Source organism: Silene latifolia, chromosome 2 (genome assembly GCF_048544455.1).
Source record: "Silene latifolia isolate original U9 population chromosome 2, ASM4854445v1, whole genome shotgun sequence".
NCBI lineage: Eukaryota > Viridiplantae > Streptophyta > Magnoliopsida > Caryophyllales > Caryophyllaceae > Silene > Silene latifolia.
The window spans coordinates 8,811,240-8,825,271 of NC_133527.1; the positions used below are offsets into that span (position 1 = coordinate 8,811,240).

Sequence of the window (14,032 nt, forward strand, 5' to 3'; positions counted from 1 at the left end):
ATACAGACGACGGCCGTCCCCATAGGGATAAGCCAAAACGCAACCTACCAAAGTTTTACAAAAACAAGGAAAAGAAAAGCAAAAGGTTACAGACATGACATTTGAAGCGCCAAAAGATGGCAGGGAGGAAAGGCTCAGTAGTTGGCCCCCGAACAGCTAAAGCTATCCGAGACGCCGAGTAAGTCTGGTGACGACCGCCCGTCTCCCTACGCTGATGCTTTGCCCACCATCGGCGGCAGCGCGTCAACTTCGGTCTTCGCCCGGAGGAAAGCTTGTCATCTCCACATGCCTTCAGCCTTTCAGCCTCCTCTTCGGCCTCCTTCACCTTTGCATCATAGGCCGCCTTAGCCTCGGCTATCTGAGCCGCCTTCACCGCCTCCTCCTTTTCCGCAACCGCTTTTTCCGCGGCATCGGCCATCTCATCCGTAAAGTCGTTCAAATTTTTCCCACGGAAGGAGTCTTCAGGAATGAGGCCTTTGATTGCCTCCCTGGTCGCTTCCTCGGCCTGATCCCGGAATTGAGCGCACAGGTCAGGGAGGATCTTAGTTTGAAGCACCTCAATATCTTTCTCCCTTTGGGCAAGAACAGCCCTAGTGTCCGCGAGTGCCTCCGACTGAGCCTCATACATCTCCCTCCATTCTTCCCTTTTGGCAACAACGGCGTCGTAGCCACCCTTATACCTGTCCCGCTCCTCCAAAGAATCGGGCGGCGGGTGGCATCAAGCAACCTCAACTTTGGCCCTCTCGGCCGATGGCGCTTCTCGGCTTCCTCCGCACGCTTCCGAGCAGCTAGGAGGTCAAGCTTAGCCTTCCCGGCTTCTCCCTTTGCAGCGGAGAGATCAAGCTTAAGCCGTTGGATCAGTGGCCCAGCCTGGGCCATGGCCTGTTCTTGCTCCATAATGTAGGAGCCGGCCAGTTGAGTCCACTTCGCCAGCCTCTTGGATATTCTTGTACCCTCTGCCACAAGCTCGGCGGGGGGAACCTTCTGGAGTACGGAGTCAACGGTGACATTCCTATCACCCGCCTTCTCAGGCTGCTTCTCTAATTGCCGCTCAGTAAGAACGGCGGCTGCCGACGGTGGATCTACAAAAAATTCACACAGCGCATCCATGTCAACATTCATTGACACATCAGAGAGTCTGTCGTTGGGAATGCATAATGAACCAGCTAAGTCTTAACCACAGGTTAGGTCCGTACCAGTCTGGACCCTCTTAGATGGAGGACCGGGTGAATCATTCTTTTCCCCGGCAACGGTAGAAGCCGGCAGTGCCTCTTTTCTCTTCTTCGGAGGAGGAGGGCCCTTCGCAACGGTCACCACCTCCTCGGAGACATCGATGACCTCCACATGCTCCTTCTGGGCCGTCGGGGTTGAAGAGGGAGTTGGGATTGACGTCGTCGCCAACCTGGACGCTGCCTTTGGTTTCCTCTTCGGCACGCCTCCGAGAACCCGTGCTTGAGCCGCTGCCGGATTCAGTGCCTTCAGCTGCTTATCCATAAGTTCGTTGGGAGCCAGTCTACGATCACGCGCGTCAGCCTGAGGGCGCCGCTCAACGACGTTCCCGTCCTTATCAAGCCCTAACCTCTTCAAGGTCCTCTCAGACAGATCCTGGCCAAACCGGTCTGCAAGAAACCAGACAAGAGTTACATAAAAGAAGTAAAACAAAGCTCTAAAAACAGGAGCGTAACAGGCAAAGATGGGCCTCACACCGACCCTACTCACCCTGGTTGAGGGCCGGTATGAGGCCGACGCGGCAAAGCAGCTCATCCTGAAGAATAATCTGAGTCGGGGGCACCCATCCTTTCTCAGCATCAAACAGCTGCATCGCCCGCTCCTCGTCCGCACCAAGAGGAACCCTACTGGCATCCATCTTGAGCTTACTCTGGGAGACCCATTTTTCACGCTCCCTCTTACTCTCGCACCGTAGGTTGACTTGGTGCTGGAAGGACCGGGGCAGCGGATAGTCGTCCGGCACTTCGACATACACCCACCGCCCCTTCCAGTCCTTGCAGGAAGAAAGCTTATCAACAGAGAGGACGCCCGGCTTCATCTGCACGCTGTACCACCCCACCTTACCGGGGGTCGATGCCCGAAGATGATGAAGCCGGCGGAATAAGTTAATCTTGTAGGTACCTCCCCTTGAAAAGACAGAGCCACACGAAGCCAACTATCGTCCTAATGGCCAACGGATGCAGTTGAGCCACGGCGACGTTCATAGCTTTGATGATGGCCGTGACGTATTTATTCAAAGGAAACCGGAGCCCATACTCCAGATGCCTGATATACACGCCGATATGACCCGGAGGAGGGCAACAGACCGCCTGACCCTCCCCAGGGATAACAATTTTATACCCCTCACCGAAGTAGAAATGACCCTCGAAAAGAGTTCCACCGGAACAACTGGCGAATTTATTGGTCCAGGCACGGTCAGGACCAGTCATGCACGCCTCGTCGTGATCCAGGATATGCGGCCTCTCTTCACCAGAAGGAATCCTTTCATCACAGTCATCATCAACATCATCATCCTCCCAACCCTCCAGAGCTTTTGGGTCGACTTCAAGAGACGGAGACCTAGGGCCCCCAAACCTTATCGGGATGGCGTTTAGTATCTCCTCCTCATCTAGACGCGACGGGGAACCCCCCGGCGCAGGCTTACTAGGTCCGGCACCAGCAGAAGACATGTTACAACAAAACTTACGAGTTAAAAAGAGAAAATTTATTTGTTTACCTTGAAGAAAAATGCCACGCCGGAGTAATGATTCTGAAAGCTAGAGAGAAGTTTCGTCAAAGAGGGCTAGAAAGAAGAAAATTTTTGAGAAAATGAAATTGGTGCCCAATTTCAGGGATTAACTGCCCTATTTATAGAAGAAAGCCCATAAAGAAGGACCAATCAGGGCACAGCCCATGAAACGCCAGCCAATCAGCAAACAGACACGTGTCAGACATGCAACCACGGAATGTCAATCGTTGCAACAGTTGAACGTCAATCAATGCAACAGTGACCAAGCGTCTTCAACACGCCCCTTCATATCTCTCTGCCTGTTCATCTTCCTCAACAAATTCCTAAGTATCCGTTTCTCCGCCGGCCACATGATCAACCAAGCCAGAAAGCACCGGCCAGGGGGCAATCAGAAACAACCGGCACTCTCCACCCTGGTCTCAGCCAGCGTCATTGCCTTTTTCCACATCGGATGTCCATTACACATCCATGTGGAGGGGGGATATGGTACGGCCTAAGCAGAGCCATGCCGGGGAAGAAGAAGCCGGGGCAGAAATTTTCACTTGCGCAGAATATACGCTCAACATACATCGGAGCCCATACCACGACATAGACTACGCTGGGGCCAAATTGATGGGGCATATTCGCACCACCGACTACAACATATTGAGCAAGGTCAAAGATATCCACAGCAAGTCAACGGCTTAGACAGCCTAACCGACGCAGCCTGTCGGCCTGTCTCTTGGGTCCCGGCTGGGGCAACTAGCCAGCCGAGGCACACATCCGCGAACTCATATCCAAGACCCCTCGGCGGTGAGTCAACAGGGCCCGCCGGCCTGCCATGGGTCCCTCGGCCGAGGGGTAGATCAGTCTTTCCACCTGCTAGCCACTTGGCCACTTGGCCACTACGTGACAAAAGGTGAAAGTCTATAAATACTCCTCAACTCTCATTGAGGAGGAGATCCACAATTTAACCTAAGAATCACTATTCATCTGGTAATATCTTCCTTATCTCTCTACAATATATACTTCACCAAGTAACAACAACTTATCTCTCTAAGTTTACTGACTTGAGCGTCGGAGTGAGTTCGCTCGGCCCAAAGCCGAGCCCTCAGTTTGTTCAATCGTTTCAGGAGACCGCAAGGAGGATCCAACTAAAGACGTCACTCTACAAGCACGGGTGGTAACGTATAACTGCTCTGGAATTACACCCGGAACATAAATAAACTAACCTTTTCTCCCAATTTGTTTATACAAAACAGTGCACTAAGGGATATATGACCATAAAAACCTAAATAAAATCATGCGTTATATTTAGAAGTCCGGAGGACCGGAGGAAATTTATTTCAGTTTGAGTGCAATCGGGTGACTAATTAATTTAACACGATATAATCAAACTTCAATTTTATGTGCATAATATTGCTATTTAAATTTCCAGATGTGAGTCCTGCAAATCTGCAATTTCGTTTTCCTGTCCCACTTCTGTGTCCCATCTCCTGTCCCATTACCTTTATCTTACGACACATCATCCATCACATAATAAAAATGGCAATAATTCCCATTAAACTAATGATATGTCACAAGAAGGGATAATGGGATACAAGATGGAACACAAAATGGGACAGGAAATCCGCTCTCATAATGGAGGGTCACAAACGAATTTTCAAAACCAGATCTCTCAAATTCTTTTGACATTATCGAGTACAATGATGATGGATGTGACTATATATGAGCACAAATCCTTAAGAGAATATACAAATAACATCGGTAGTCCAATTGTCCAAATAAATAATATCGATCAGGAGTCTAACCTTGTATTGTCCTCACGCAACTGCGCAAGCCGCACGCATGTATAAACATGTATAAAAACTCACAGGTAATCTTAAGCGATGTTTCATCACCTAGATGTGAATGCGCTGAATTCTATCAACAATGAAATTATCTATATTTCTTTTACATAAAAAATACACTTTAGAATAAAATTAAAATTGTAACAAATTGCGTACCATACGACGGAGCACTAACACATTAAATAACTAAGGAGTTTATAATACAAAATCAAACCTTAATGACGTAGCTTTTATTAGCATCTTCAAGTTAGTGTACACCATAAAACCTGTAATCAAACAACAAATTATAAAATTAATAACAAATATTATTATTCTAAATGATAGTGTAGTGCATATTAATACAACAACAATGAATAAAATTATAATGAACATATGCTGAATTGTTGCCTAACTAAATTAATACATATCTAATAATCATAATGACAATGATATGGAATAATGCAGGGTGATGATACGGAGTATAAATAGCCTTAGATTAGAAGTTGGAGTTTCAATTCAATTGTACGTCTAATAGAAGTATTTGAAACTTTATCTTTTGTTAAAATTTTATATTTATTTTAAATTTAAGAAGTTTATAAATATTGGACTCTCTATAAACGCTCGAAAAAAGCTTCCTTTATTAATATAGATAGATAGATAGATATTGATTACTCGTGCCGACTGCAAATGGAGGGTCCTTATTTCACCCTTCCGAACCCTGATGAACTCGAAAAACCATTCATCGTTGTTAACTTCTCAAATTGTATCAAACTAACACGTCAAAATTACCCGTGTTGGCAATTTTATTCAACAATAAACAAATTTTTTCTTTGGAAGGCTATTGTGATGCAGACTGGGCCTCCTGCTCCCATACAAAAAAGTCAGTTAGTGGGTTTGTTATTTTTCTGGGAGGAAGTTTATTATCGTGGAAATCAAAGAAACAGCAGACAGTCTCATTATCAACTGCAGAAGCTGAGTACAGATCCCTACGCAGGCTCACTGCAGAACTTGCTTGGTTAAGCAGATTACTTTATGAAATGGAGGTTCCACATTTAGCTCCTATACCTGTCAAATGTGACAGTTAAGCAGCCATCCACATTGCCAAAAACCCTGTCTTTCACGAAAGGACTAAGCATATTGACTTAGATTGCCACTTTGTCAGGGAGAAACTTATGGATGGTCTAATCAGTTTGTAAACCTAAACCTAGAATATTCTAAAAGATACTCCATACTATTCAAATCAATAATAATATTATTACGATTACGGTACATATTGCCATATACCGTAATATACTCCAACATTACTGCCGATCCAATTACTTAAATGAGTTAAAATGTCTTAATCGGCTTTGTGTCGGATTCGTGTCTTGTTATCAAATCAGGTCACTATTTGCTTATCTGTCACAAGGTAAATCACGTATCCTAAAAGGCACCGAATTTCAAATTCTACTCATATCAGTTAACCTTATTATTATAACTAGTATGGGTGCCCGGCTTCGCCCGGGCTACCTGTATTTAGCATTGAAATATATTTTCAATTAATTAAAACTATTTTAAAGTTGCATAACCCATAAATCCCATTAATATATTTTTGTATGATACGGAGTATATCTTAAAATTACAGTGAAATAAATTAAGAGACAACAACTCCCGCTATTAATATTTTACTTAAATCGATTGCTTAGCTAATTTTTCATATATACTTTCTTTTGTTCTTAGAATTGTTACTTTTATTACATTCGTTATTATTACTTTTACTTTCGCTACTCCCGCCGTAATTATTGTTACCTAATTATTGTTACTTTCACTACTTGTACATTAATATTGATAATTTCATTACTCCCGTTGTTACTTCTGTTATTTTCACTACTCCCGCTCACTATTAATATTATTACTTTGACTATTCAAATGAGTGATTACTATCATATTACTATATCGAATGTTATTACAATTCTTTTCACTACTAACAGAATTACTTTTACTCTTTAAGTATCCAATTAAGGTTACTTTTATTACTCTCACTACTCAAAATAAAATATATTACATATATGCATTTAAATATATTACATATATACATTAAATTAATTAAGTAGAAATAATTATGGAATATTATATTTTTTGGAAATCTAGCTTGATTTATTTACTTTTTAATAGTTTCCAAAATATAATATACTTATATTATATTTGTTTATGTTAAAATAATTAACATCTTTATACTAATTAATACCATAAGTGGGGTATATTTAGTTTAAGGAAAATTATCATATTCCGTGTTCTCTAAATTAAACTTCAATCAAAACTATATAATATTTACATTGAAGTCCCTTGTTCAGGTCCATCGCATAGTGCTAGTGATTTAAAATTATATAGTATAATTAATTTGTATAAATTTCTTTAATTACATTGAAATCCCTTGGTTTCTGGAATTAATATGTAGTATAGGTTTGATGCTCGGCTACGCCCGGGCTACCTTTATTTAACATTTAAATTTTATTTTCTATGAAATATGATTTCTCTAAATTTGGTTAACACATACATTTACAATTTATATATTAAAATTATGATGAGAGGTAAAATTAATCAACAAATTATGAGACACGTTCACCTCTCCCGCTGTTAATATTATTACTTTCACTACATCCCCTGTTAATACTATTACGTTCACTACTTCTTTGGTTACTATTGTTTGTTTTACTATTCCTGCTATTTTTACGGTTAACCCGTTAGTTTTGTCAAGCTCGTATATTTAAATAAATTAATATTTTCTTAAAATCGAATTGTTAGTTAATTTTTCATACTCTTTCCGTTGTTCTTACTGTTACTTTCATTAAATGTGTTGTGACTACTATTACTTTCACTTCTCCCGCCGTCATTATTTTTTCTATCACTACTCCCGCATTTATTATTGTTAATTTCACTACTCATGTTGCTGCTAGTATGACTTTCACTACTCTCGTTGCTATATATTATTGTTGCTTTTACTACTCACATGGAAGGTTACTATCATAATAGTTGATTATCTAGTTGTATTAGAGTTATATATTTAAATAAATCTGAAATATCAAATTAGTGTTATGAAATATTATTATGTAATATTATATGGATGTCCATATATTAGGATATTCTAGAATTATTGTATTAAGGAAACTCTACCCTATTGTATGTGTATATATATACCCCTCATAATGGAATAAGAATACAGTTCGGTCTGTCTTTTCTCCTCTCTACCTTCTCTCTATAATTATCTCTTGTCTTTATTTCACAACACGTTATCAGCACGAGTCTCTAACTGTCCTTATTATTATTATTTCTACATCAATCAGATCTGATAATCGGAGGTTCATATCAGATCTTAGTATATTATTTATTTTAATCAGGTACGTTCACTCGTTATTACTTATGGTTGTTAACAACACATATGGTAACAATAGTATGAAAAGCAAGCAATTAGTATAAAAGCAATACTATGAAATCATGGAACATAATCAATCGATTCGGATACAATTCATTGATTCAATTTATTTATTGTTCTCGTACTTATTATCTTTGTTTTACAATCATAAGACTACTTACCAAAGAAAAAAAAAGGAACCCTATTGTTAGACGGCTATGAATTATGCGTAGAATCATGTGCATGAATTAGATGCATTTCCACTTTATGGAAGAATTAGACAGACATACACGGTCTATGCTTCGACATGTTTGATTATTAGTATTAATAATGAAAAGTTTAATCAGAAAACGATCCAAATTTTGGAAAGGATATATCGTATAATTTGGGACTTGAAGTTTCAAAGATTCTTTTTATAAAGATGAGCAGATATGTCCAAATAATGACTTTGACCCGAAGTTCAAAGTTTTATAGGTGTGTAATTATTTAACACCGTATCATCAATACAATATATTCATATTGTATAAGTGTAAGTGGCCAAAAGTCCACGTCTATGAGTATATGAACCGCTGTTCAATTTAAAGCGGTCGTTATGAAAGACAAATTTATTTGCGAATTGATTCTTGTTCACCTGAAGTTGAACAGTATAACGAGATATGAAATTTGATTCATTCCTTGAGTGAATGTGACATCTCATAAAGACTCTCTCTGTAACAGAGATCAAGTATATCGCGTTTCGATAAGCCTAATATTGCGGCCTAAATAATTGAGCTTATTAGTGTGGTATTTTGGGAGCTAAGGAAAGAGGCCCTAATTGAGCCTAATATACGATGTGAGCCTTAAAAAAAAATATTGAAAGAAAATATCTCTTGAAAAGTAATGTGAGACTCATATACACTTGAAATTTCAATATAAGAAAGGAAGAAAAGATATACAATTGAAAATTTTGATTATGGCCCGAAGTTCACAATGTTGGAAATTATTACTAGTTAAATTTATGCGTAATGGTTCTTGTTCTCGCGAAAAGCATTCATTACTCGTACATAAGATAATTTTACATAGTTTATTTTTACTGTACTCATAAATTTCTTTCCTTTATTAATTATGGTCATTCGTTTGTTTGATTTTAGTTCGCAAAGTAGGTATATCCTTGCATATTCTTGTTCATCTTGTTTATGTTTTAGTGGTTTACAAAGGTCTCTAATCACAAATTATAGCGAATGAATATGATGTGTATCACTTGTGGCCGTGTAATTGACCTGATTAGTTCTAATAATCTTGTATGTGTCAGTCTTATTTTATCTTGGTATGTGTGCATGGCTTCATGACTTTTAGTTGAGTAAATTAAGATGATTGCTTACGTATACTTCAAAACTAGTCTTGTGCAATACATGTTTATCATTCGTTATATAAGATGATTTTTTTTAGTTGAGTATAGTTAAGTATGCATACATAATACATTTACTAAACATTCTCGCAAAAATCACAAAGTTAGTAACCACTAACCGCTGCATGTGTATTACGTGATTAGTTGATTGCCCCACGCATGTGATGATGGTATTTATTTGTTATTGATGATGGGTTTCGAGTTATTTTGTTCTTGAATCAACTCATATGAATTAAGCAATATGAAGTTATGTTTGCGAGATTCCTGGTAGGTACGGATTTATATGTTGATTAAATAATTTTTATGGGTATATAAGACCTCATTAATGTTATTATAATAAACTTGAATTAATATCGTTTTAATGTTATTGCTTGTTCATGTGCATAATTATACAGATTATTTATCAATGATACCTGAGTTTTTGAAAAACTCATGACAAAATGTATATTGGTTCCATAAATAGAAGTTGTATACCAGAAGTATACACGATTATCATAATATCATGGAATGTTAGAGAGATAATCTCACTTTCAAAACAGTAATATAGTTATGTTCCCTGAAGGAACATTGATCAGTCTTGCCTGCATATATGAGACACCTGTTGTGTTCAATGTCACATCATTTATCTGGCCGGATTCTTAGAAAGTTGACATGAAATAATTCAGATGTGACATAGTAAGGCCATCCGGGTTCTTATTATACCCGTTTTGATAAACCTGAAGTTTATCCTAAGCAAAGTATAAGTGCTGAAACTCTCTCGTGTAAATTTATTAAAGGGGCAAGACACTACACGAAAATTGAGTATATTTGATATTGGAGATCACAGTTTAATTATTATATGGAATCGTTGGTCTCCAAATTGGACATTGTGATTCAGCACATTTAAAATCCAACTGCATTATATGTTACTCCCCGAAAGATTTTGTTAATGTACAAAAATGCTCATATAAATTCTTATCGGTGATATGAGAAATTAAGGTCTAAGGTGGTTATGGTTTTTACCACCTTAGGGGAAGAATGATAAGGAAAAGCTGGTAAAAACAAACAAGTAAATTATCCCCAACTGAACCTGAAGTTCAGTGGTTTGTTTTCAATATGAAATACATCAAGTAGAGGTTCATGGAATTAGAAATGATGGTATTCATTTGGTTATGAAGATGTATTATGATACCACTTTTATCACCTTATCAAAATGTGATATGTTACATTAAAATCTATGATTTAATTATAGACAGTTTAGCCCTATATGTGGTATAGCGAGCTATACATTAGTCATAGAAAAATATGTAATGAAAAATTACATTCTTGCCAAATTGAACAATAAAGCACACGTGAAATATAGTGTGAGAGTCATATCGGTTCACATATTTCTAGTAATAAGAAAATGGCAAGTTTGGCAGTTGGTACTCCTATGGAGTAAATAAAGTTGGATGTCCCAGAAGTGGCATAGATATCTGAATGATAATAGATGGCCTATATAGAAAAGAAATGGTACCAAATATATTCAGATATCACTGATTCAGTACTGACAATATCACGAGATGTTGAAATTATATATCGATATATTTAAGGAACCGATATGCATTTGCGCGCGGAATATAATGGACTAGATAATGGGGATCTTATAAATAAGTCCAATTTTGATTGTCGACATATAATCTATGATTATAAATGAGCTCATGGACTAGATGTCCAACTATTGACCTAAAGTCAATTGAAGTTATGAATATTGGAAAAGGAAACTGTACAGTTTGCATTATCGAGTCATCATCATGTGCATTTAGAGATTTAGTTCATCATTTGCATATTAATTAGTTTTATTTTATGTAAATTATTGCGTTGTTATATAATTGTCATTTAGAATTAGTTTTATATCATATGTATGAACATGTTTTATAATATTGTTTTAAATGGATAAGTGTTTAAAAAAGGAGAAATGTTATCTTACGAGATACTCCAACGAGGATAGCTCCCTGTAGGAGCCTCTTATAAATGATCATCAATTTTTAATGGTTGATCAATTGAGTTATTGAAAACTCATGATACATAAACCTCTACTATACGATTGAAAGATATCGTGATTAATTCCAAAATGGAACATCAAAACTCCTATAGAGTTTATTTGAAAAGTTATTGTCTCAGCCTGAAGTTTGAGATATTGAATGAGCTTTTTGCTAAGCATGTGAAATTAGTTTATGGTCCAGAAGTATCATAACGATTAGAATAATGTAGTGAAAATCTACGATGAAAAATGTCAATCCATACATATATGGTTTAGCAAAGAAAATCGCTCAAAGGAATTGGATGATTTATTCAATAATTATATATCAGATTGATTCTCCTTAATAAAGGAATTAAGGAATGATGGCTACACTCTTTTTTCCTTCGATTAGGTTTTTTGTCCCAACGGGTTTTTTCTAACAAGGTTTTTAACGAGGTAGCACTATACGCGCATTATTACGCTATAGTCATGATTGTCTTTAATGTTGCAATAACAATTATTTTGGACATATAATGCTATGTCATATATTGAGGAGAAACTCCATCATAACTATGGAGGTATTATTTGAAATGAAGATTCAAGAGTTATTATGAAATGATCATATCCAGATTGTGAGATCCGATGAAGTATGACGATTGAAGTTATCAAGAATTTCTACTAATTGAAGATATCAAGTTATCAACGAAGATGAATTATATTTCAACAATCGAGAAATTATGTCAAATCATGGATCATTTCAAGATTTATCAAGTTATGTAATCATCAGGGGGAGTAGGCACGCGCTGTACTCTTTTTCCTAATCCGTGGTTTTGTCCCACTGGGTTTTCCATGGAAAGGTTTTAACGAGGCAGCTTGTCATGCGTGTTTAGAAGATATTGTACTCTTTTCCTTTCTAATGTTTTCCCACAGGGTTTTTTTTAGTAAGGTTTTTAACGAGGCATGTTCTTCAGTGATGGACATCCAAGGGGGAGTGTTATGAAATATTATTATGTAATATTATATGGATGTCCATATATTAGGATATTCTAGAATTATTGTATTAAGGAAACTCTACCCTATTGTATGTGTATATATATACCCCTCATAATGGAATAAGAATACAGTTCGGTCTGTCTTTTCTCCTCTCTACCTTCTCTCTATAATTATCTCTTGTCTTTATTTCACAACAATTAGAATATTATTTAAGAGGAATCATTATTATTTACTAATTAAATTACAAATCTAATGAATTATGGAATATTATATTTTTTGGAAATCTGAATTTATTTACTTACCTTTAAATAGTTTCCAAAATATAACATATACTTATATTATATTTATGTATGTTAAATAATTAACATATTTATATACTAATTAATACCATAAGTGGGACCCGTTTATTTAAGGAAACTCGCCATATTCTAATATTCTCTAAATTTATACTTTTAACCAAAACTATATAATATTTACATTGAAGTACCTTGTTCAGGTCCATCACACGGCGCTAGCGATTTAAAACTATATAGTATAATTAATGTGTATAGATTTATTTAATTACATGAAAGTCCCTTAGTTTCTGGAATTAATATATAGTATTGATTGATTGATTGATATCTGATCCTAATTATACGGAGTTTCTAATATTGTAATCTGGTTGTTAGTAGTAGTCTAGTAGATATAGTTTTAGGAAATTCGTTCCTTATTTTGTAACGCGTATCACGGCCATGTGATTGGATATTTGTATTAGGGTAGGTTTGGTGGCGTTGTTTCATAAACTATACTATATAACATCAGACGTCTCTCTTACGAATTTGTGTTGTCACAAATTCTTAATCAAATTAACAACAATTAACCAAAGTTAATTTTAGAGAGCTCAAAAGATCCTTCCATTATCCGTCACCCTCACCAAATGGACACCCCTTATTTCACCTTTCCGAACCCTCAAGAACCCGAAAAACCATTCATCATTGTTAACTTCTCAAATTGTACGAAACTAACAGGTTCAAATTACTTACGTTGGCGACTTCAAATCTCGAATTTACTTATTGGGTATGACCTCTTTCGCTTTATAGATGGGTCTCATCCAGTTCCATCCAAGACAAGCCCCGACTACACCACGTGGCGAAGACAAGACAGCCTCATCATTGGTGCCCTCTTGTCTACGATTTCAGAAGAAGTAGGAGACTACCGTTTAGGTTTGAGCCGTCGTCCAACTTCCTCTAAGGAAATATGGGATTTTCTTGCCGGTTCCTATAACTATCAACCGTACTAAACAATAAGAGTATCAAAGCAAGGATTATGGAATTAAGATGAATCTTTTCTTATTGTTATTTTCTTCTTTGTTATTGTTCCGGGTGTAAATCCAGAGCAGATGTTTGATACCACCCGTAGCTCGTAGAATGATGTCCTTGCTATAATCCTTCCTGCGGTCTCCTGAAACAATGAACAAACTGAGGGCTCGGCTTTGGCCGAGCGTACTCACTCCGACGCTCAAGTCAGTAAACTTAGAGAGGTAAGTTGTTGTTACTTGGCTAAGCGTGTATTGTAGAGGGATAAGGAAGATATTACCAGATGAATAGTGGTTATTAGGTCAATTTATGGATCCCTTCCTCAATGAAGGTTGAGGAGTATTTATAGGCATTCACCTTTTGTCACGTAGTGGCCAAGTGGTCAAGTGGCTCATTAGGTGGAAAGACCGATGTACCCTCGGCCGATGGACCTGCGGTAG

The 14,032-nt window shown here is 37.5% G+C and overlaps 1 long non-coding RNA gene across 1 annotated transcript; it reads left to right on the forward strand.

Annotated features, from left to right (window-relative positions):
* The first annotated feature begins 7,640 nt into the window (after positions 1 to 7,640).
* Positions 7,641 to 12,449, forward strand: LOC141628167 (uncharacterized). The gene is made up of 2 exons (XR_012537103.1): positions 7,641 to 7,922; positions 11,934 to 12,449. It is a non-coding gene; the product is annotated as an uncharacterized LOC141628167 (long non-coding RNA).
* The last annotated feature ends 1,583 nt before the right edge of the window (positions 12,450 to 14,032 follow it).